We start from the raw sequence: 21,856 nt of genomic DNA on the forward strand, positions 1-21,856 counted from the left end.
GGAGTTTCTAGTTGCGGAGTATCTGGTTTTTGAGTCTCTAGTTGTGGAGTTTCTAGTTGCGGAGTTTCTAGTTGTGGAGTTCCTAATTGTGGAGTTTCTAGTTGTGGACTTTCTAGTCGTGGAGTTTCTAGCTGTAGAGTTTCTAGTTGTTGAGTTTCTAGTTGTGGAGTCTCTAGTTGTGGAGTTTGAAGTCGGTGTTCCTAATTGTGGAGTTTCTAGTTGCGGAATGTGTAGCTGTGGAGTTTCTGGTTGCAGAGTTTCTAGTTGTGAAATTTCTAGTTGTGAAGCCTAGTTGTTTAGTTCCTAGTTGTTGAGTTCCTAGTTGTTGAGTTTCTAGTTGCGGAGTTTCTAGTGTCAGAGTTTCATTTGCGGCGTCTCTAGTTGTGGAGTTTCTAGTTGTGGAGTTTCCAGTTGTGGAGTTTCTAGTTGTGGAGTTTCCAGTTGCAGAGTTTCTAGTTGTGAAATTTCTAGTTGTGGAGTTTCTAGTTGTGGAGTCTCTAGTTGTGGAGTTTCTAGTTGTTGAGTTTCTAGTTGTTGAGTTTCTAGTTGTGGAGGTTCAATTGCGTAGTCTCTAGTTGTGGAGTTTCTAGTTGTGGAGTTTCCAGTTGTGGATTTTCTGGTTGCGGAGTTTCTGGTTGTGGAGTCTCTAGTTGTGGAGTCTGTAGTTGTGAAGTCCCTGGTTGTGCAGTTTGTAATCGGAGTTTCTAGTTGCGGAGTTTCTAGTTGTGGAGTTTCTAGTTGTGGAATTTCTAGTTGTGGAGTTTCTAGTTGTGGAGTTTCTAGTTCTGGAGTTTCCAGTTGCGGAGTATCTAGTTGTCGAGTCTCTAGTTGTGGAGTTTCTAGTTGTGGAGTTTCTAGTCGGAGTTTCTTGTTGAAGAGTTTCTAGTTGTGAAATTTCTAGTTGTGGACTTTCTAGTTGTGGAGTCTCTAGTTGTGGAGTTTCTAGTTGTTGAGTTTCTAGTTGTGGAGTTACTAGTTGTGGATGTTCAATTGCGGAGTCTCTAGTTTGTGGAGTTTCTAGTTGAGGAGTTTCCAGTTGTGGAGTTTCTAGTTGCGGAGTTTCTGGTTGTGGAGTCACTAGATGAGAAGTCTCTAGTTGTGGAGTTTCTAGTTGTGCAGTTTGTAATCGGAGTTTCTAGATGCGGAGTTTCTAGTTGTGAAGTTTTTAGTTGTGGAGTTTCAAGTTCTGGAGTTTCTAGTTGTGGAGTTTCTAGTTGCGGAGTTTCTAGTTGTGGAGGTTCTTGTTGTGGAGTTTATAGTTGTGAAGTTTCTAGTTTCGGAGTTTCTAGTTTTGGAGTCTCTAGTTGTCGAGTCTCTAATGGTGGAGTCTCTAGTTGTGGAGTTTCTAGTCGGAGTTTCTAGTTGTGGACTTTCTAGTCGTGGAGTTTCCAGCTGTAGAGTTTCTAGTTGTTGAGTTTCTAGTTGTGGAGTCTCTAGTTATGGAGTTTGAAGTCGGTGTTCCTACTTGTGGAATTTCTAGTTGCGGAGTGTGTAGCTGTATAGTTTCTGGTTGCAGAGTTTCAAGTTGTGAAATTTCTAGTTGTGAAGCCTAGTTGTTGAGTTCCTAGTTGTTGAGTTCCTAGTTGTTGAGTTTCTAGTTGCGGAGTTTCTAGTGTCGGTGTTTCATTTGCGGCATCTCTAGTTGTGGAGTTTCTAGTTGTGGAGTTTCCAGTTGTGGAGTTTCTAGTTGCGGAGTTTCTGATTGTGGAGTTTCTAGTTGTGGAATTTCTAGTTGTGGAGGTTCTAGGTGTGGAGTTTAGAGTTGTGGAGTTTCTAGTTGCGCAGTTTTTAGTTGTGGAGTTTCTAGTTCTGGAGTTTCCAGTAGCGGAGTATCTAGTTGTCGAGTCTCTATTTGTGGAGTCTCTAGTTGTGGAGTTTCTAGTCGGAGTTTCTTGTTGCAGAGTTTCTAGTTGTGAAATTTCTAGTTGTGGAGTTTCTAGTTGTGGAGTCTCTAGTTCTGGAGTTTCTAGTTGTTGAGTTTCTAATTGTTGAGTTTCTAGTTGCGGAGGTTCAATTGCGGAGTCTCTAGTTGTGGAGTTTCTAGTTGTGGAGTTTCCAGTTGTGGATTTCCTGGTTGCGGAGTTTCTGGTTGTGGAGTCTCTAGTTGTGGAGTCTGTAGTTGTGGAGTCCCTGGTTGTGCAGATTGTAATCGGAGTTTCTCATTGCGAAATTTCTAGTTGTGGAGTTTCTAGTTGTGGAATTGCTAGTTGTGGAGTTTCAAGTTGGGGAGTTTCTAGTTGTGGAGTTTCTAGTTGCGGAGTTTCTAGTTCTGGAGGTTCTAGTTGTGGAGTTTCTAGTTCTGGAGTTTCCAGTTGCGGAGTGTCTATATGTCGAGTCTCTAGTTGTGGAGTCTCTAGTTGTGGAGTTTCTAGTCGGAGTTTCTACTTGTGGAGTTTCTAGTTGCGGAGTTTGTACTGTGGAGTTTCTGGTTACAGAGTTTCTAGTTGTGAAATTTCTAGTTGTGGAGTCTAGTTGTGGAGTTTCTAGTTGTTGAGTTCCTAGTTGTTGAGTTTCCAGTTGCGGAGTTTCTAGTTGCGGAGTTTCAATTGCGGAGTCTCTAGTTGTGGAGTTTCTAGTTGTTGAGTTTCCAGTTGTGGAATTTCTAGTGGCGGAGTTTCAATTGCGGAGTCTCTAGTTGTGGAGTTTCTAGTTGTGGAGTTTCTCGTTGTGGAGATTCTAGTTGCGGAGTTTCAAATGCGGAGGCTCTAGCTCTGGAGTTTCTAGTTGCGGAGTATCTAGTTGTGGAGTTTCTAGTTGTGGAGTCTCTAGTTGTTGAGTTTCTAGTTGCGGAGGTTCAATTGCGGAGTCTCTAGTTGTGGAGTTTCTAGATGGGGAGTTTGCAGTTGTGGATTTTCTGGTTGCGGAGTTTCTGGTTGTGGAGTCTCTAGTTGTGGAGTCTGTAGTTGTGGAGTCTCTGGTTGTGCAGTTTGTAATCGGAGTTTCTAGTTGCGGAGTTTCTGGTTGTGGAGTTTCTTTTTGTAAATTTCTAGTTGTGGAGTTTCAAGTTGGGGAGTTTCTTGTTGTGGAGTTTCTAGTTGCGGAGTTTCTAGTTGTGGAGGTTCTAGTTGCGCAGTTTCTAGTAGTGGAGTTTCCAGTTCTGGAGTTTCCAGTTGCGGAGTGTCTAGTTGTCGAGTCTCTAGTTGTGGAGTCTCTTGTTGTGGAGTTTTTAGTCGGAGTTTCTAGTTGCAGAGTTTCTAGTTGTGAAATTTCTAGTTGTGGAGTTTGTAGTTGTGGAGTCTCTAGTTGTGGAGTTTCTAGTTGTTGAGTTTCCAGTTGTGGAGTTTCCAGTTGTGGAGTTTCTAGTTGCGGAGTATCTGGTTTTTGAGTCTCTAGTTGTGGAGTTTCTAGTTGCGGAGTTTCTAGTTGTGGAGTTCCTATTTGTGGAGTTTCTAGTTGTGGACTTTCTAGTCGTGGAGTTTCTAGCTGTAGAGTTTCTAGTTGTTGAGTTTCTAGTTGTGGAGTCTCTAGTTGTGGAGTTTGAAGTCGGTGTTCCTACTTGTGGAGTTTCTAGTTGCGGAATGTGTAGCTGTGGAGTTTCTGGTTGCAGAGTTTCTAGTTGTGAAATTTCTAGTTGTGAAGCCTAGTTGTTTAGTTCCTAGTTGTTGAGTTTCTAGTTGCGGAGTTTCTAGTGTCAGAGTTTCATTTGCGGCGTCTCTAGTTGTGGAGTTTCTAGTTGTGGAGTTTCCAGTTGTGGAGTTTCTAGTTGTGGAGTTCCCAGTTGCAGAGTTTCTAGTTGTGAAATTTCTAGTTGTGGAGTTTCTAGTTGTGGAGTCTCTAGTTGTGGAGTTTCTAGTTGTGGAGTCTCTAGTTGTTGAGTTTCTAGTTGCGGAGGTTCAATTGCGGAGTCTCTAGTTGTGGAGTTTCTAGATGGGGAGTTTGCAGTTGTGGATTTTCTGGTTGCGGAGTTTCTGGTTGTGGAGTCTCTAGTTGTGGAGTCTGTAGTTGTGGAGTCTCTGGTTGTGCAGTTTGTAATCGGAGTTTCTAGTTGCGGAGTTTCTGGTTGTGGAGTTTCTTTTTGTAAATTTCTAGTTGTGGAGTTTCAAGTTGGGGAGTTTCTAGTTGTGGAGTTTCTAGTTGCGGAGTTTCTAGTTGTGGAGGTTCTAGTTGCGCAGTTTCTAGTAGTGGAGTTTCCAGTTCTGTAGTTTCCAGTTGCGGAGTGTCTAGTTGTCGAGTCTCTAGTTGTGGAGTCTCTTGTTGTGGAGTTTTTAGTCGGAGTTTCTAGTTGCAGAGTTTCTAGTTGTGAAATTTCTAGTTGTGGAGTTTGTAGTTGTGGAGTCTCTAGTTGTGGAGTTTCTAGTTGTTGAGTTTCCAGTTGTGGAGTTTCCAGTTGTGGAGTTTCTAGTTGCGGAGTATCTGGTTTTTGAGTCTCTAGTTGTGGAGTTTCTAGTTGCGGAGTTTCTAGTTGTGGAGTTCCTATTTGTGGAGTTTCTAGTTGTGGACTTTCTAGTCGTGGAGTTTCTAGCTGTAGAGTTTCTAGTTGTTGAGTTTCTAGTTGTGGAGTCTCTAGTTGTGGAGTTTGAAGTCGGTGTTCCTACTTGTGGAGTTTCTAGTTGCGGAATGTGTAGCTGTGGAGTTTCTGGTTGCAGAGTTTCTAGTTGTGAAATTTCTAGTTCTGAAGCCTAGTTGTTTAGTTCCTAGTTGTTGAGTTCCTAGTTGTTGAGTTTCTAGTTGCGGAGTTTCTAGTGTCAGAGTTTCATTTGCGGCGTCTCTAGTTGTGGAGTTTCTAGTTGTGGAGTTTCCAGTTGTGGAGTTTCTAGTTGTGGAGTTCCCAGTTGCAGAGTTTCTAGTTGTGAAATTTCTAGTTGTGGAGTTTCTAGTTGTGGAGTCTCTAGTTGTGAAATTTCTAGTTGTGAAGCCTAGTTGTTGAGTTCCTAGTTGTTGAGTTCCTAGTTGTTGAGTTTCTAGTTGCGGAGTTTCTAGTTTCGGTGTTTCATTTGCGGCATCTCTAGTTGTGGAGTTTCTAGTTGTGGAGTTTCCAGTTGTGGAGTTTCTAGTTGCGGAGTTTCTGATTGTGGAGTTTCTAGTTGTGGAATTTCTAGTTGTGGAGGTTCTAGGTGTGGAGTTTCAAGTTGTGGAGTTTCTAGTTGCGCAGTTTTTAGTTGTGGAGTTTCTAGTTCTGGAGTTTCCAGTAGCGGAGTATCTAGTTGTCGAGTCTCTAGTTGTGGAGTCTCTAGTTGTGGAGTTTCTAGTCGGAGTTTCTTGTTGCAGAGTTTCTAGTTGTGAAATTTCTAGTTGTGGAGTTTCTAGTTGTGGAGTCTCTAGTTCTGGAGTTTCTAGTTGTTGAGTTTCTAGTTGTTGAGTTTCTAGTTGTGGAGGTTCAATTGCGGAGTCTCTAGTTGTAGAGTTTCTAGTTGTGGAGTTTCCAGTTGTGGATTTCCTGGTTGCGGAGTTTCTGGTTGTGGAGTCTCTAGTTGTGGAGTCTGTAGTTGTGGAGTCCCTGGTTGTGCAGATTGTAATCGGAGTTTCTCATTGCGAAATTTCTAGTTGTGGAGTTTCTAGTTGTGGAATTGCTAGTTGTGGAGTTTCAAGTTGGGGAGTTTCTAGTTGTGGAGTTTCTAGTTGCGGAGTTTCTAGTTCTGGAGGTTCTAGTTGTGGAGTTTCCAGTTCTGGAGTTTCCAGTTGCGGAGTGTCTATATGTCGAGTCTCTTGTTGTGGAGTCTCTAGTTGTGGAGTTTCTAGTCGGAGTTTCTACTTGTGGAGTTTCTAGTTGCGGAGTTTGTAGCTGTGGAGTTTCTGGTTACAGAGTTTCTAGTTGTGAAATTTCTAGTTGTGGAGTCTAGTTGTGGAGTTTCTAGTTGTTGAGTTCCTAGTTGTTGAGTTTCCAGTGGCGGAGTTTCTAGTTGCGGAGTTTCAATTGCGGAGTCTCTAGTTGTGGAGTTTCTAGTTGTTGAGTTTCCAGTTGTGGAATTTCTAGTGGCGGAGTTTCAATTGCGGAGTCTCTAGTTCTGGAGTTTCTAGTTGTGGAGTTTCTCATTGTGGAGATTCTAGTTGCGGAGTTTCAAATGTGGAGGCTCTAGCTCTGGAGTTTCTAGTTGCGGAGTATCTAGTTGTGGAGTTTCTAGTTGTGGAGTCTCTAGTTGTTGAGTTTCTAGTTGCGGAGGTTCAATTGCGGAGTCTCTAGTTGTGGAGTTTCTAGATGTGGAGTTTGCAGTTGTGGATTTTCTGGTTGCGGAGTTTCTGGTTGTGGAGTCTCTAGTTGTGGAGTCTGTAGTTGTGGAGTCTCTGGTTGTGCAGTTTGTAATCGGAGTTTCTAGTTGCGGAGTTTCTGGTTGTGGAGTTTCTTTTTGTAAATTTCTAGTTGTGGAGTTTCAAGTTGGGGAGTTTCTAGGTGAGGAGTTTCTAGTTGCGGAGTTTCTAGTTGTGGAGGTTCTAGTTGCGCAGTTTCTAGTAGTGGAGTTTCCAGTTCTGGAGTTTCCAGTTGCGGAGTGTCTAGTTGTCGAGTCTATAGTTGTGGAGTCTCTTGTTGTGGAGTTTCTAGTTGCAGAGTTTCTAGTTGTGAAATTTCTAGTTGTGGAGTTTGTAGTTGTGGAGTCTCTAGTTGTGGAGTTTCTAGTTGTTGAGTTTCCAGTTGTGGAGTTTCCAGTTGTGGAGTTTCTAGTTGCGGAGTATCTGGTTTTTGAGTCTCTAGTTGTGGAGTTTCTAGTTGCGGAGTTTCTAGTTGTGGAGTTCCTATTTGTGGAGTTTCTAGTTGTGGACTTTCTAGTCGTGGAGTTTCTAGCTGTAGAGTTTCTAGTTGTTGAGTTTCTAGTTGTGGAGTCTCTAGTTGTGGAGTTTGAAGTCGGTGTTCCTACTTGTGGAGTTTCTAGTTGCGGAATGTGTAGCTGTGGAGTTTCTGGTTGCAGAGTTTCTAGTTGTGAAATTTCTAGTTGTGAAGCCTAGTTGTTTAGTTCCTAGTTGTTGAGTTCCTAGTTGTTGAGTTTCTAGTAGCGGAGTTTCTAGTGTCAGAGTTTTATTTGCGGCGTCTCTAGTTGTGGAGTTTCTAGTTGTGGAGTTTCCAGTTGTGGAGTTTCTAGTTGTGCAGTTTCCAGTTGCAGAGTTTCTAGTTGTGAAATTTCTAGTTGTGGAGGTTCAATTGCGGAGTCTCTAGTTGTGGAGTTTCTAGTTGTGGAGTTTCCAGTTGTGGATTTTCTGGTTGCGGAGTTTCTGGTTGTGGAGTCTCTAGTTGTGAAGTCTGTAGTTGTGGAGTCCCTGGTTGTGCAGTTTGTAATCGGAGTTTCTAGTTGCGGAGTTTCCAGTTGTGGAGTTTCTTTTGGGAATTTCTAGTTGTGGAGTTTCTAGTTGTGGAGTTTCTAGTTCTGGAGTTTCCAGTTGCGGAGTATCTAGTTGTCGAGTCTCTAGTTGTGGAGTTTCTAGTTGTGGAGTTTCTAGTCGGAGTTTCTTGTTGCAGAGTTTCTGGTTGTGAAATTTCTAGTTGTGGAGTTTCTAGTTGTGGGGTCTCTAGTTGTGGAGTTTCTAGTTGTTGAGTTTCTAGTTGTGGAGTTTCTAGTTGTGGATGTTAAATTGCGGAGTCTCTAGTTGTGGAGTTTCTAGTTGTGGAGTTTCCAGTTGCGGAGTTTCTAGTTGTGGAGGTTCTAGTTGTGGAGTTTCTAGTCGTGGAGTTTCTAGTTGCGCAGTTTCTAGTTGTGGAGTTTCTAGTTCTGGAGTTTCCAGTTGCGGAGTGTCTAGTTGTCGAGTCTCTAGTTGTGGAGTCTCTAGTTGTGGAGTTTCTAGCCGGAGTTTCTAGTTGCAGAGGTTCTAGTTGTGAAATTTCGAGTTGTGGAGTTTGTAGTTGTGGAGTCTCTAGTTGTGGAGTTTCTAGTTGTTGAGTTTCTAGTTGTGGAGTTTCTAGTTGCGGAGGTTCAGTTGCGGAGTCTCTTGTTGTGGAGTTTCTAGTTGTGGAGTTTCCAGTTGTGGAGTTTCTAGTCGGAGTTTCTTGTTGCAGAGTTTCTGGTTGTGAAATTTCTAGTTGTGGAGTTTCTAGTTGTGGGGTCTCTAGTTGTGGAGTTTCTAGTTGTGGAGTTTCTGATTGTGGAGTTTCTAGTTGTGGAATTTCTAGTTGTGGAGGTTCTAGGTGTGGAGTTTAGAGTTGTGGAGTTTCTAGTTGCGCAGTTTTTAGTTGTGGAGTTTCTAGTTCTGGAGTTTCCAGTAGCGGAGTATCTAGTTGTCGAGTCTCTATTTGTGGAGTCTCTAGTTGTGGAGTTTCTAGTCGGAGTTTCTTGTTGCAGAGTTTCTAGTTGTGAAATTTCTAGTTGTGGAGTTTCTAGTTGTGGAGTCTCTAGTTCTGGAGTTTCTAGTTGTTGAGTTTCTAATTGTTGAGTTTCTAGTTGCGGAGGTTCAATTGCGGAGTCTCTAGTTGTGGAGTTTCTAGTTGTGGAGTTTCCAGTTGTGGATTTCCTGGTTGCGGAGTTTCTGGTTGTGGAGTCTCTAGTTGTGGAGTCTGTAGTTGTGGAGTCCCTGGTTGTGCAGATTGTAATCGGAGTTTCTCATTGCGAAATTTCTAGTTGTGGAGTTTCTAGTTGTGGAATTGCTAGTTGTGGAGTTTCAAGTTGGGGAGTTTCTAGTTGTGGAGTTTCTAGTTGCGGAGTTTCTAGTTCTGGAGGTTCTAGTTGTGGAGTTTCTAGTTCTGGAGTTTCCAGTTGCGGAGTGTCTATATGTCGAGTCTCTAGTTGTGGAGTCTCTAGTTGTGGAGTTTCTAGTCGGAGTTTCTACTTGTGGAGTTTCTAGTTGCGGAGTTTGTACTGTGGAGTTTCTGGTTACAGAGTTTCTAGTTGTGAAATTTCTAGTTGTGGAGTCTAGTTGTGGAGTTTCTAGTTGTTGAGTTCCTAGTTGTTGAGTTTCCAGTTGCGGAGTTTCTAGTTGCGGAGTTTCAATTGCGGAGTCTCTAGTTGTGGAGTTTCTAGTTGTTGAGTTTCCAGTTGTGGAATTTCTAGTGGCGGAGTTTCAATTGCGGAGTCTCTAGTTGTGGAGTTTCTAGTTGTGGAGTTTCTCGTTGTGGAGATTCTAGTTGCGGAGTTTCAAATGCGGAGGCTCTAGCTCTGGAGTTTCTAGTTGCGGAGTATCTAGTTGTGGAGTTTCTAGTTGTGGAGTCTCTAGTTGTTGAGTTTCTAGTTGCGGAGGTTCAATTGCGGAGTCTCTAGTTGTGGAGTTTCTAGATGGGGAGTTTGCAGTTGTGGATTTTCTGGTTGCGGAGTTTCTGGTTGTGGAGTCTCTAGTTGTGGAGTCTGTAGTTGTGGAGTCTCTGGTTGTGCAGTTTGTAATCGGAGTTTCTAGTTGCGGAGTTTCTGGTTGTGGAGTTTCTTTTTGTAAATTTCTAGTTGTGGAGTTTCAAGTTGGGGAGTTTCTTGTTGTGGAGTTTCTAGTTGCGGAGTTTCTAGTTGTGGAGGTTCTAGTTGCGCAGTTTCTAGTAGTGGAGTTTCCAGTTCTGGAGTTTCCAGTTGCGGAGTGTCTAGTTGTCGAGTCTCTAGTTGTGGAGTCTCTTGTTGTGGAGTTTTTAGTCGGAGTTTCTAGTTGCAGAGTTTCTAGTTGTGAAATTTCTAGTTGTGGAGTTTGTAGTTGTGGAGTCTCTAGTTGTGGAGTTTCTAGTTGTTGAGTTTCCAGTTGTGGAGTTTCCAGTTGTGGAGTTTCTAGTTGCGGAGTATCTGGTTTTTGAGTCTCTAGTTGTGGAGTTTCTAGTTGCGGAGTTTCTAGTTGTGGAGTTCCTATTTGTGGAGTTTCTAGTTGTGGACTTTCTAGTCGTGGAGTTTCTAGCTGTAGAGTTTCTAGTTGTTGAGTTTCTAGTTGTGGAGTCTCTAGTTGTGGAGTTTGAAGTCGGTGTTCCTACTTGTGGAGTTTCTAGTTGCGGAATGTGTAGCTGTGGAGTTTCTGGTTGCAGAGTTTCTAGTTGTGAAATTTCTAGTTGTGAAGCCTAGTTGTTTAGTTCCTAGTTGTTGAGTTTCTAGTTGCGGAGTTTCTAGTGTCAGAGTTTCATTTGCGGCGTCTCTAGTTGTGGAGTTTCTAGTTGTGGAGTTTCCAGTTGTGGAGTTTCTAGTTGTGGAGTTCCCAGTTGCAGAGTTTCTAGTTGTGAAATTTCTAGTTGTGGAGTTTCTAGTTGTGGAGTCTCTAGTTGTGGAGTTTCTAGTTGTGGAGTCTCTAGTTGTTGAGTTTCTAGTTGCGGAGGTTCAATTGCGGAGTCTCTAGTTGTGGAGTTTCTAGATGGGGAGTTTGCAGTTGTGGATTTTCTGGTTGCGGAGTTTCTGGTTGTGGAGTCTCTAGTTGTGGAGTCTGTAGTTGTGGAGTCTCTGGTTGTGCAGTTTGTAATCGGAGTTTCTAGTTGCGGAGTTTCTGGTTGTGGAGTTTCTTTTTGTAAATTTCTAGTTGTGGAGTTTCAAGTTGGGGAGTTTCTAGTTGTGGAGTTTCTAGTTGCGGAGTTTCTAGTTGTGGAGGTTCTAGTTGCGCAGTTTCTAGTAGTGGAGTTTCCAGTTCTGGAGTTTCCAGTTGCGGAGTGTCTAGTTGTCGAGTCTCTAGTTGTGGAGTCTCTTGTTGTGGAGTTTTTAGTCGGAGTTTCTAGTTGCAGAGTTTCTAGTTGTGAAATTTCTAGTTGTGGAGTTTGTAGTTGTGGAGTCTCTAGTTGTGGAGTTTCTAGTTGTTGAGTTTCCAGTTGTGGAGTTTCCAGTTGTGGAGTTTCTAGTTGCGGAGTATCTGGTTTTTGAGTCTCTAGTTGTGGAGTTTCTAGTTGCGGAGTTTCTAGTTGTGGAGTTCCTATTTGTGGAGTTTCTAGTTGTGGACTTTCTAGTCGTGGAGTTTCTAGCTGTAGAGTTTCTAGTTGTTGAGTTTCTAGTTGTGGAGTCTCTAGTTGTGGAGTTTGAAGTCGGTGTTCCTACTTGTGGAGTTTCTAGTTGCGGAATGTGTAGCTGTGGAGTTTCTGGTTGCAGAGTTTCTAGTTGTGAAATTTCTAGTTCTGAAGCCTAGTTGTTTAGTTCCTAGTTGTTGAGTTCCTAGTTGTTGAGTTTCTAGTTGCGGAGTTTCTAGTGTCAGAGTTTCATTTGCGGCGTCTCTAGTTGTGGAGTTTCTAGTTGTGGAGTTTCCAGTTGTGGAGTTTCTAGTTGTGGAGTTCCCAGTTGCAGAGTTTCTAGTTGTGAAATTTCTAGTTGTGGAGTTTCTAGTTGTGGAGTCTCTAGTTGTGAAATTTCTAGTTGTGAAGCCTAGTTTTTGAGTTCCTAGTTGTTGAGTTCCTAGTTGTTGAGTTTCTAGTTGCGGAGTTTCTAGTTTCGGTGTTTCATTTGCGGCATCTCTAGTTGTGGAGTTTCTAGTTGTGGAGTTTCCAGTTGTGGAGTTTCTAGTTGCGGAGTTTCTGATTGTGGAGTTTCTAGTTGTGGAATTTCTAGTTGTGGAGGTTCTAGGTGTGGAGTTTCAAGTTGTGGAGTTTCTAGTTGCGCAGTTTTTAGTTGTGGAGTTTCTAGTTCTGGAGTTTCCAGTAGCGGAGTATCTAGTTGTCGAGTCTCTAGTTGTGGAGTCTCTAGTTGTGGAGTTTCTAGTCGGAGTTTCTTGTTGCAGAGTTTCTAGTTGTGAAATTTCTAGTTGTGGAGTTTCTAGTTGTGGAGTCTCTAGTTCTGGAGTTTCTAGTTGTTGAGTTTCTAGTTGTTGAGTTTCTAGTTGTGGAGGTTCAATTGCGGAGTCTCTAGTTGTAGAGTTTCTAGTTGTGGAGTTTCCAGTTGTGGATTTCCTGGTTGCGGAGTTTCTGGTTGTGGAGTCTCTAGTTGTGGAGTCTGTAGTTGTGGAGTCCCTGGTTGTGCAGATTGTAATCGGAGTTTCTCATTGCGAAATTTCTAGTTGTGGAGTTTCTAGTTGTGGAATTGCTAGTTGTGGAGTTTCAAGTTGGGGAGTTTCTAGTTGTGGAGTTTCTAGTTGCGGAGTTTCTAGTTCTGGAGGTTCTAGTTGTGGAGTTTCCAGTTCTGGAGTTTCCAGTTGCGGAGTGTCTATATGTCGAGTCTCTTGTTGTGGAGTCTCTAGTTGTGGAGTTTCTAGTCGGAGTTTCTACTTGTGGAGTTTCTAGTTGCGGAGTTTGTAGCTGTGGAGTTTCTGGTTACAGAGTTTCTAGTTGTGAAATTTCTAGTTGTGGAGTCTAGTTGTGGAGTTTCTAGTTGTTGAGTTCCTAGTTGTTGAGTTTCCAGTGGCGGAGTTTCTAGTTGCGGAGTTTCAATTGCGGAGTCTCTAGTTGTGGAGTTTCTAGTTGTTGAGTTTCCAGTTGTGGAATTTCTAGTGGCGGAGTTTCAATTGCGGAGTCTCTAGTTGTGGAGTTTCTAGTTGTGGAGTTTCTCATTGTGGAGATTCTAGTTGCGGAGTTTCAAATGCGGAGGCTCTAGCTCTGGAGTTTCTAGTTGCGGAGTATCTAGTTGTGGAGTTTCTAGTTGTGGAGTCTCTAGTTGTTGAGTTTCTAGTTGCGGAGGTTCAATTGCGGAGTCTCTAGTTGTGGAGTTTCTAGATGTGGAGTTTGCAGTTGTGGATTTTCTGGTTGCGGAGTTTCTGGTTGTGGAGTCTCTAGTTGTGGAGTCTGTAGTTGTGGAGTCTCTGGTTGTGCAGTTTGTAATCGGAGTTTCTAGTTGCGGAGTTTCTGGTTGTGGAGTTTCTTTTTGTAAATTTCTAGTTGTGGAGTTTCAAGTTGGGGAGTTTCTAGTTGAGGAGTTTCTAGTTGCGGAGTTTCTAGTTGTGGAGGTTCTAGTTGCGCAGTTTCTAGTAGTGGAGTTTCCAGTTCTGGAGTTTCCAGTTGCGGAGTGTCTAGTTGTCGAGTCTATAGTTGTGGAGTCTCTTGTTGTGGAGTTTCTAGTTGCAGAGTTTCTAGTTGTGAAATTTCTAGTTGTGGAGTTTGTAGTTGTGGAGTCTCTAGTTGTGGAGTTTCTAGTTGTTGAGTTTCCAGTTGTGGAGTTTCCAGTTGTGGAGTTTCTAGTTGCGGAGTATCTGGTTTTTGAGTCTCTAGTTGTGGAGTTTCTAGTTGCGGAGTTTCTAGTTGTGGAGTTCCTATTTGTGGAGTTTCTAGTTGTGGACTTTCTAGTCGTGGAGTTTCTAGCTGTAGAGTTTCTAGTTGTTGAGTTTCTAGTTGTGGAGTCTCTAGTTGTGGAGTTTGAAGTCGGTGTTCCTACTTGTGGAGTTTCTAGTTGCGGAATGTGTAGCTGTGGAGTTTCTGGTTGCAGAGTTTCTAGTTGTGAAATTTCTAGTTGTGAAGCCTAGTTGTTTAGTTCCTAGTTGTTGAGTTCCTAGTTGTTGAGTTTCTAGTAGCGGAGTTTCTAGTGTCAGAGTTTTATTTGCGGCGTCTCTAGTTGTGGAGTTTCTAGTTGTGGAGTTTCCAATTGTGGAGTTTCTAGTTGTGCAGTTTCCAGTTGCAGAGTTTCTAGTTGTGAAATTTCTAGTTGTGGAGGTTCAATTGCGGAGTCTCTAGTTGTGGAGTTTCTAGTTGTGGAGTTTCCAGTTGTGGATTTTCTGGTTGCGGAGTTTCTGGTTGTGGAGTCTCTAGTTGTGAAGTCTGTAGTTGTGGAGTCCCTGGTTGTGCAGTTTGTAATCGGAGTTTCTAGTTGCGGAGTTTCCAGTTGTGGAGTTTCTTTTGGGAATTTCTAGTTGTGGAGTTTCTAGTTGTGGAGTTTCTAGTTCTGGAGTTTCCAGTTGCGGAGTATCTAGTTGTCGAGTCTCTAGTTGTGGAGTTTCTAGTTGTGGAGTTTCTAGTCGGAGTTTCTTGTTGCAGAGTTTCTGGTTGTGAAATTTCTAGTTGTGGAGTTTCTAGGTGTGGGGTCTCTAGTTGTGGAGTTTCTAGTTGTTGAGTTTCTAGTTGTGGAGTTTCTAGTTGTGGATGTTAAATTGCGGAGTCTCTAGTTGTGGAGTTTCTAGTTGTGGAGTTTCCAGTTGCGGAGTTTCTAGTTGTGGAGGTTCTAGTTGTGGAGTTTCTAGTCGTGGAGTTTCTAGTTGCGCAGTTTCTAGTTGTGGAGTTTCTAGTTCTGGAGTTTCCAGTTGCGGAGTGTCTAGTTGTCGAGTCTCTAGTTGTGGAGTCTCTAGTTGTGGAGTTTCTAGCCGGAGTTTCTAGTTGCAGAGGTTCTAGTTGTGAAATTTCGAGTTGTGGAGTTTGTAGTTGTGGAGTCTCTAGTTGTGGAGTTTCTAGTTGTTGAGTTTCTAGTTGTGGAGTTTCTAGTTGCGGAGGTTCAGTTGCGGAGTCTCTTGTTGTGGAGTTTCTAGTTGTGGAGTTTCCAGTTGTGGAGTTTCTAGTCGGAGTTTCTTGTTGCAGAGTTTCTGGTTGTGAAATTTCTAGTTGTGGAGTTTCTAGTTGTGGGGTCTCTAGTTGTGGAGTTTCTAGTTGTGGAGTTTCTAGTTGTGGAGTTTCCAGTTGTGGAGTTTCTAGTTGCGGAGTTTCTGGTTGTGGAGTCACTAGTTGAGAAGTCTCTAGTTGTGGAGTTTCTAGTTGTGCAGTTTGTAAACGGAGTTTCTAGATGCGGAGTTTCTAGTTGTGAAGTTTCTAGTTGTGGAGTTTCAAGTTCTGGAGTTTCTAGTTGTGGGGTTTCTAGTGGCAGAGTTTCTAGTTGTGGAGGTTCTTGTTGTGGAGTTTCTAGTTGTCAAGTTTCTAATTTCGGAGTTTCTAGTTGTGGAGTCTCTAGAAGTCGAGTCTCTAATGGTGGAGTCACTAGTTGTGGAGTTTCTAGTCGGAGTTTCTAGTTGTGGACTTTCTAGTTGTGGAGTTTCTAGCTGTAGGGTTTCTAGTTGTTGAGTTTCTAGTTGTGGAGTCTCTAGTTGTGGAGTTTGAAGTCAGTGTTCGTACTTGTGGAGTTTCTAGTTGCGGAGTGTGTAGCTGTGGAGTTTCTGGTTGCAGAGTTTCAAGTTGTGAAATTTCTAGTTGTGAAGTCTAGTTTTGGAGTTCCTAGTTGTTGAGTTCCTAGTTGTTGAGTTTCTAGTTGCGGAGTTTCTAGTGTCGGAGTTTCATTTGCGTCGTCTCTAGTTGTGGAGTTTCTAGTTGTGGAGTTTCCAGTTGTGGAGTTTCTAGTTGCGGAGTTTCTGATTGTGGAGTTTCTAGTTGTGGAATTTCTAGTTGTGGAGTTTCTAGTTGTGGAGTTTCCAGTTGTAGAGTCTCTAGTTGTGGAGTATCTAGTTGTGGAGTTTCTGGTTGTGGAGGCTCTAGTTATGGAGGTCCTAGTTGTGGAGTTTCTAGTCGTGGAGTTTCTAGTTGCGCAGTTTCTAGTTGTGGATTTTCTAGTTCTGGAGTTTCCAGTTGCGGAGTATCTAGTTGTCGAGTCTCTAGTTGTGGAGTCTCTAGTTGTGGAGTTTCTAGTTGTGAAATTTTTAGTTGTGGAGTTTCTAGTTGTGGAGTCTCAAGTTGTGGAGTTTCTAGTTGTTGAGTTTCTAGTTGTGAAGTTTCTAGTTGTGGATGTTCAATTGCGGAGTCTCTAGTTGTGGAGTTTCTAGTTGTGGAGTTTCCAGTTCTGGAGTTTCTAGTTGCGGAGTTTCTGGTTGTGGAGTCACTAGTTGAGAAGTCTCTAGTTGTGGAGTTTCTAGTTGTGCAGTTTGTAATCGGAAATTCTAGATGCGGAGTTTCTAGTTGTGAAGTTTCTAGTTGTGGAGTTTCATGTTCTGGAGTTTCTAGTTGTGGAGTTTCTAGTTGCGGAGTTTCTAGTTGTGGAGGTTCTTGTTGTGGAGTTTCTAGTTTTGAAGTTTCTAGTTTCGGAGTTTCTAGTTTCGGAGTTTCTAGTTTTGGAGTCTCTAGTTGTCGAGTCTCTAATGGTGGAGTCTCTAGTTGTGGAGTTTCTAGTCGGAGTTTCTAGTTGTGGACTTTCTAGTCGTGGAGTTTCTAGCTGTAGAGTTTCTTGTTGTTGAGTTTCTAGTTGTGGAGTCTCTAGTTGTGGAGTTTGAAGTCGGTGTTCCTACTTGTGGAGTTTCTAGTTGCGGAATGTGTAGCTGTGGAGTTTCTGGTTGCAGAGTTTCTAGTTGTGAAATTTCTAGTTGTGAAGTCTAGTTGTTGAGTTCCTAGTTGTTGAGTTCCTAGTTGTTGAGTTTCTAGTTGCGGAGTTTCTAGTGTCAGAGTTTTATTTGCGGCGTCTCTAGTTGTGGAATTTCTAGTTGTGGAGTTCCCAGTTGTGGAGTTTCTAGTTGTGGAGTTTCCAGTTGCAGAGTTTCTAGTTGTGAAATTTCTAGTTGTGGAGTTTCTAGTTGTGGGGTCTCTAGTTGTGGAGTGTCTAGTTGTTGAGTTTCTAGTTGTTGAGTTTCTAGTTGTGGAGGTTCAATTGCGGAGTCTCTAGTTGTGGAGTTTCTAGTTGTGGAGTTTCCAGTTGTGGATTTTCTGGTTGCGGAGTTTCTGGTTGTGGAGTCTCTAGTTGTGGAGTCTGTAGTTGTGGAGTCCCTGGTTGTGCAGTTTGTAATCGGAGTTTCTAGATGCGGAGTTTCTAGTTGTGAAGTTCTTAGTTGTGGAGTTTCAAGTTCTGGGGTTTCTAGTTGTGGAGTTTTTGTTGCGGAGTTTCTAGTTGTGGAGGTTCTTGTTGTGGAGTTTATAGTTGTGAAGTTTCTAGTTTCGGAGTTTCTAGTTTTGGAGTCTCTAGTTGTCGAGTCTCTAATGGTGGAGTCTCTAGTTGTGGAGTTTCTAGTCGGAGTTTCTAGTTGTGGACTTTCTAGTCGTGGAGTTTCTAGCTGTAGAGTTTCTAGTTGTTGAGTTTCTAGTTGTGGAGTCTCTAGTTGTGGAGTTTGAAGTCGGTGTTCCTACTTGTGGAATTTCTAGTTGCGGAGTGTGTAGCTGTATAGTTTCTGGTTGAAGAGTTTCTAGTTGTGAAATTTCTAGTTGTGAAGCCTAGTTGTTGAGTTCCTAGTTGTTGAGTTTCTAGTTGCGGAGTTTCTAGTGTCGGTGTTTCATTTGCGGCATCTCTAGTTGTGGAGTTTCTAGTTGTGGAGTTTCCAGTTGTGGAGTTTCTAGTTGCGGAGTTTCTGATTGTGGAGTTTCTAGTTGTGGAATTTCTAGTTGTGGAGGTTCTAGGTGTGGAGTTTCAAGTTGTGGAGTTTCTAGTTGCGCAGTTTTTAGTTGTGGAGTTTCTAGTTCTGGAGTTTCCAGTAGCGGAGTATCTAGTTGTCGAGTCTCTAGTTGTGGAGTCTCTTGTTGTGGAGTCTCTAGTTGTGGAGTTTCTAGTCGGAGTTTCTTGTTGCAGAGTTTCTAGTTGTGAAATTTCTAGTTGTGGAGTTTCTAGTTGTGGAGTCTCTAGTTCTGGAGTTTCTAGTTGTTGAGTTTCTAGTTGTTGAGTTTCTAGTTGCGGAGGTTCAATTGCGGAGTCTCTAGTTGTGGAGTTTCTAGTTGTGGAGTTTCCAGTTGTGGATTTCCTGGTTGCGGAGTTTCTGGTTGTGGAGTCTCTAGTTGTGGAGTCTGTAGTTGTGGAGTCCCTGGTTGTGCAGATTGTAATCGGAGTTTCTCATTGCGAAATTTCTAGTTGTGGAGTTTCTAGTTGTGGAATTGCTAGTTGTGGAGTTTCAAGTTGGGGAGTTTCTATTTGTGGAGTTTCTAGTTGCGGAGTTTCTAGTTCTGGAGGTTCTAGTTGTGGAGTTTCTAGTTCTGGAGTTTCCAGTTGCGGAGTGTCTATATGTCGAGTCTCTAGTTGTGGAGTCTCTAGTTGTGGAGTTTCTAGTCGGAGTTTCTACTTGTGGAGTTTCTAGTTGCGGAGTTTGTAGCTGTGGAGTTTCTGGTTACAGAGTTTCTAGTTGTGAAATTTCTAGTTGTGGAGTCTAGTTGTGGAGTTTCTAGTTGTTGAGTTCCTAGTTGTTGAGTTTCCAGTTGCGGAGTTTCTAGTTGCGGAGTTTCAATTGTGGAGTCTCTAGTTGTGGAGTTTCTAGTTGTTGAGTTTCCAGTTGTGGAATTTCTAGTGGCGGAGTTTCAATTGCGGAGTCTCTAGTTGTGGAGTTTCTAGTTGTGGAGTTTCTCGTTGTGGAGATTCTAGTTGCGGAGTTTCAAATGCGGAGGCTCTAGCTCTGGAGTTTCTAGTTGCGGAGTATCTAGTTGTGGAGTTTCTAGTTGTGGAGTCTCTAGTTGTTGAGTTTCTAGTTGCGGAGGTTCAATTGCGGAGTCTCTAGTTGTGGAGTTTCTAGATGGGGAGTTTGCAGTTGTGGATTTTCTGGTTGCGGAGTTTCTGGTTGTGGAGTCTCTAGTTGTGGAGTCTGTAGTTGTGGAGTCTCTGGTTGTGCAGTTTGTAATCGGAGTTTCTAGTTGCGGAGTTTCTGGTTGTGGAGTTTCTTTTTGTAAATTTCTAGTTGTGGAGTTTCAAGTTGGGGAGTTTCTAGTTGTGGAGTTTCTAGTTGCGGAGTTTCTAGTTGTGGAGGTTCTAGTTGCGCAGTTTCTTGTAGTGGAGTTTCCAGTTCTGGAGTTTCCAGTTGCGGAGTGTCTAGTTGTCGAGTCTCTAGTTGTGGAGCCTCTTGTTGTGGAGTTTTTAGTCGGAGTTTCTAGTTGCAGAGTTTCTAGTTGTGAAATTTCTAGTTGTGGAGTTTGTAGTTGTGGAGTCTCTAGTTGTGGAGTTTCTAGTTGTTGAGTTTCCAGTTGTGGAGTTTCCAGTTGTGGAGTTTCTAGTTGCGGAGTATCTGGTTTTTGAGTCTCTAGTTGTGGAGTTTCTAGTTGCGGAGTTTCTAGTTGTGGAGTTCCTATTTGTGGAGTTTCTAGTTGTGGACTTTCTAGTCGTGGAGTTTCTAGCTGTAGAGTTTCTAGTTGTTGAGTTTCTAGTTGTGGAGTCTCTAGTTGTGGAGTTTGAAGTCGGTGTTCCTACTTGTGGAGTTTCTAGTTGCGGAATGTGTAGCTGTGGAGTTTCTGGTTGCAGAGTTTCTAGTTGTGAAATTTCTAGTTGTGAAGCCTAGTTGTTTAGTTCCTAGTTGTTGAGTTCCTAGTTGTTGAGTTTCTAGTTGCGGAGTTTCTAGTGTCAGAGTTTCATTTGCGGCGTCTCTAGTTGTGGAGTTTCTAGTTGTGGAGTTTCCAGTTGTGGAGTTTCTAGTTGTGGAGTTTCCAGTTGCAGAGTTTCTAGTTGTGAAATTTCTAGTTGTGGAGTTTCTAGTTGTGGAGTCTCTAGTTGTGGAGTTTCTAGTTGTTGAGTTTCCAGTTGTGGATTTTCTGGTTGCGGAGTTTCTGGTTGTGGAGTCTCTAGTTGTGGAGTCTGTAGTTGTGGAGTCCCTGGTTGTGCAGTTTGTAATCGGAGTTTCTAGTTGCGGAGTTTCTAGTTGTGGAGTTTCTAGTTGTGGAATTTCTAGTTGTGGAGTTTCTAGTTGTGGAGTTTCTAGTTCTGGAGTTTCCAGTTGCGGAGTATCTAGTTGTCGAGTCTCTAGTTGTGGAGTTTCTAGTTGTGGAGTTTCTAGTCGGAGTTTCTTGTTGCAGAGTTTCTAGTTGTGAAATTTCTAGTTGTGGAGTTTCTAGTTGTGGAGTCTCTAGTTGTGGAGTTTCTAGTTGTTGAGTTTCTAGTTGTGGAGTTACTAGTTGTGGATGTTCAATTGCGGAGTCTCTAGTTGTGGAGTTTCTAGTTGAGGAGTTTCCAGTTGTGGAGTTTCTAGTTGCGGAGTTTCTGGTTGTGGAGTCACTAGATGAGAAGTCTCTAGTTGTGGAGTTTCTAGTTGTGCAGTTTGTAATCGGAGTTTCTAGATGCGGAGTTTCTAGTTGTGAAGCTTTTAGTTGTGGAGTTTCAAGTTCTGGAGTTTCTAGTTGTGGAGTTTCTAGTTGCGGAGTTTCTAGTTGTGGAGGTTCTTGTTGTGGAGTTTATAGTTGTGAAGTTTCTAGTTTCGGAGTTTCTAGTTTTGGAGTCTCTAGTTGTCGAGTCTCTAATGGTGGAGTCTCTAGTTGTGGAGTTTCTAGTCGGAGTTTCTAGTTGTGGACTTTCTGGTCGTGGAGTTTCTAGCTGTAGAGTTTCTAGTTGTTGAGTTTCTAGTTGTGGAGTCTCTAGTTATGGAGTTTGAAGTCGGTGTTCCTACTTTTGGAATTTCTAGTTGCGGAGTGTGTAGCTGTATAGTTTCTGGTTGCAGAGTTTCAAGTTGTGAAATTTCTAGTTGTGAAGCCTAGTTGTTGAGTTCCTAGTTGTTGAGTTCCTAGTTGTTGAGTTTCTAGTTGCGGAGTTTCTAGTGTCGGTGTTTCATTTGCGGCATCTCTAGTTGTGGAGTTTCTAGTTGTGGAGTTTCCAGTTGTGGAGTTTCTAGTTGCGGAGTTTCTGATTGTGGAATTTCTAGTTGTGGAATTTCTAGTTGTGGAGGTTCTAGGTGTGGAGTTTAGAGTTGTGGAGTTTCTAGTTGCGCAGTTTTTAGTTGTGGAGTTTCTAGTTCTGGAGTTTCCAGTAGCGGAGTATCTAGTTGTCGAGTCTCTAGTTGTGGAGTCTCTAGTTGTGGAGTTTCTAGTCGGAGTTTCTTGTTGCAGAGTTTCTAGTTGTGAAATGTCTAGTTGTGGAGTTTCTAGTTGTGGAGTCTCTAGTTCTGGAGTTTCTAGTTTTTGAGTTTCTAGTTGTTGAGTTTCTAGTTGCGGAGGTTCAATTGCGGAGTCTCTAGTTGTGGAGTTTCTAGTTGTGGAGTTTCCAGTTGTGGATATCCTGGTTGCGGAGTTTCTGGTTGTGGAGTCTCTAGTTGTGGAGTCTGTAGTTGTGGAGTCCCTGGTTGTGCAGATTGTAATCGGAGTTTCTCATTGCGAAATTTCTAGTTGTGGAGTTTCTAGTTGTGGAATTGCTAGTTGTGGAGTTTCAAGTTGGGGAGTTTCTAGTTGTGGAGTTTCTAGTTGCGGAGTTTCCAGTTCTGGAGGTTCTAGTTGTGGAGTTTCTAGTTCTGGAGTTTCCAGTTGCGGAGTGTCTATATGTCGAGTCTCTAGTTGTGGAGTCTCTAGTTGTGGAGTTTCTAGTCGGAGTTTCTACTTGTGGAGTTTCTAGTTGCGGAGTTTGTAGCTGTGGAGTTTCTGGTTACAGAGTTTAGAGTTGTGAAATTTCTAGTTGTGGAGTCTAGTTGTGGAGTTTCTAGTTGTGGAGTCTCTAGTTGTGGAGTTTCTAGTTGTTGAGTTTCTAGTTGTTGAGTTTCTAGTTGTGGAGGTTCAATTGCGGAGTCTCTAGTTGTGGAGTTTCTAGTTGTGGAGTTTCCAGTTGTGGATTTTCTGGTTGCGGAGTTTCTGGTTGTGGAGTCTCTAGTTGTGGAGTCTGTAGTTGTGGAGTCCCTGGTTGTGCAGTTTGTAATCGGAGTTTCTAGTTGCGGAGTTTCTAGTTGTGGAGTTTCTAGTTGTGTAATTTCTAGTTGTGGAGTTTCTAGTTGTGGAGTTTCTAGTTCTGGAGTTTCCAGTTGCGGAGTATCTAGTTGTCGAGTCTCTAGTTGTGGAGTTTCTAGTTGTGCAGTTTCTAGTCGGAGTTTCTTGTTGCCGAGTTTCTAGTTGTGAAATTTCTAGTTGTGGAGTTTCTAGTTGTGGAGTCTCTAGTTGTGGAGTTTCTAGTTGTTGAGTTTCTAGTTGCGGAGTTACTATTTGTGGATGTTCAATTGCGGAGTCTCTAGTTGTTGAGTTTCTAGTTGAGGAGTTTCCAGTTGTGGAGTTTCTAGTTGCGGAGTTTCTGGTTGTGGAGTCACTAGATGAGAAGTCTCTAGTTGTGGAGTTTCTAGTTGTGCAGTTTGTAATCGGAGTTTCTAGATGCGGAGTTTCTAGTTGTGAAGTTTTTAGTTGTGGAGTTTCAAGTTCTGGAGTTTCTAGTTGTGGAGTTTCTAGTTGCGGAGTTTCTAGTTGTGGAGGTTCTTGTTGTGGAGTTTATAGTTGTGAAGTTTCTAGTTTCGGAGTTTCTAGTTTTGGAGTCTCTAGTTGTCGAGTCTCTAATGGTGGAGTCTCTAGTTGTGGAGTTTCTAGTCGGAGTTTCTAGTTGTGGACTTTCTGGTCGTGGAGTTTCTAGCTGTAGAGTTTCTAGTTGTTGAGTTTCTA

The sequence above is a fragment of the Rhipicephalus microplus genome, unplaced genomic scaffold (genome assembly GCF_043290135.1).
Source record: "Rhipicephalus microplus isolate Deutch F79 unplaced genomic scaffold, USDA_Rmic scaffold_35, whole genome shotgun sequence".
Taxonomy (NCBI): domain Eukaryota; kingdom Metazoa; phylum Arthropoda; class Arachnida; order Ixodida; family Ixodidae; genus Rhipicephalus; species Rhipicephalus microplus.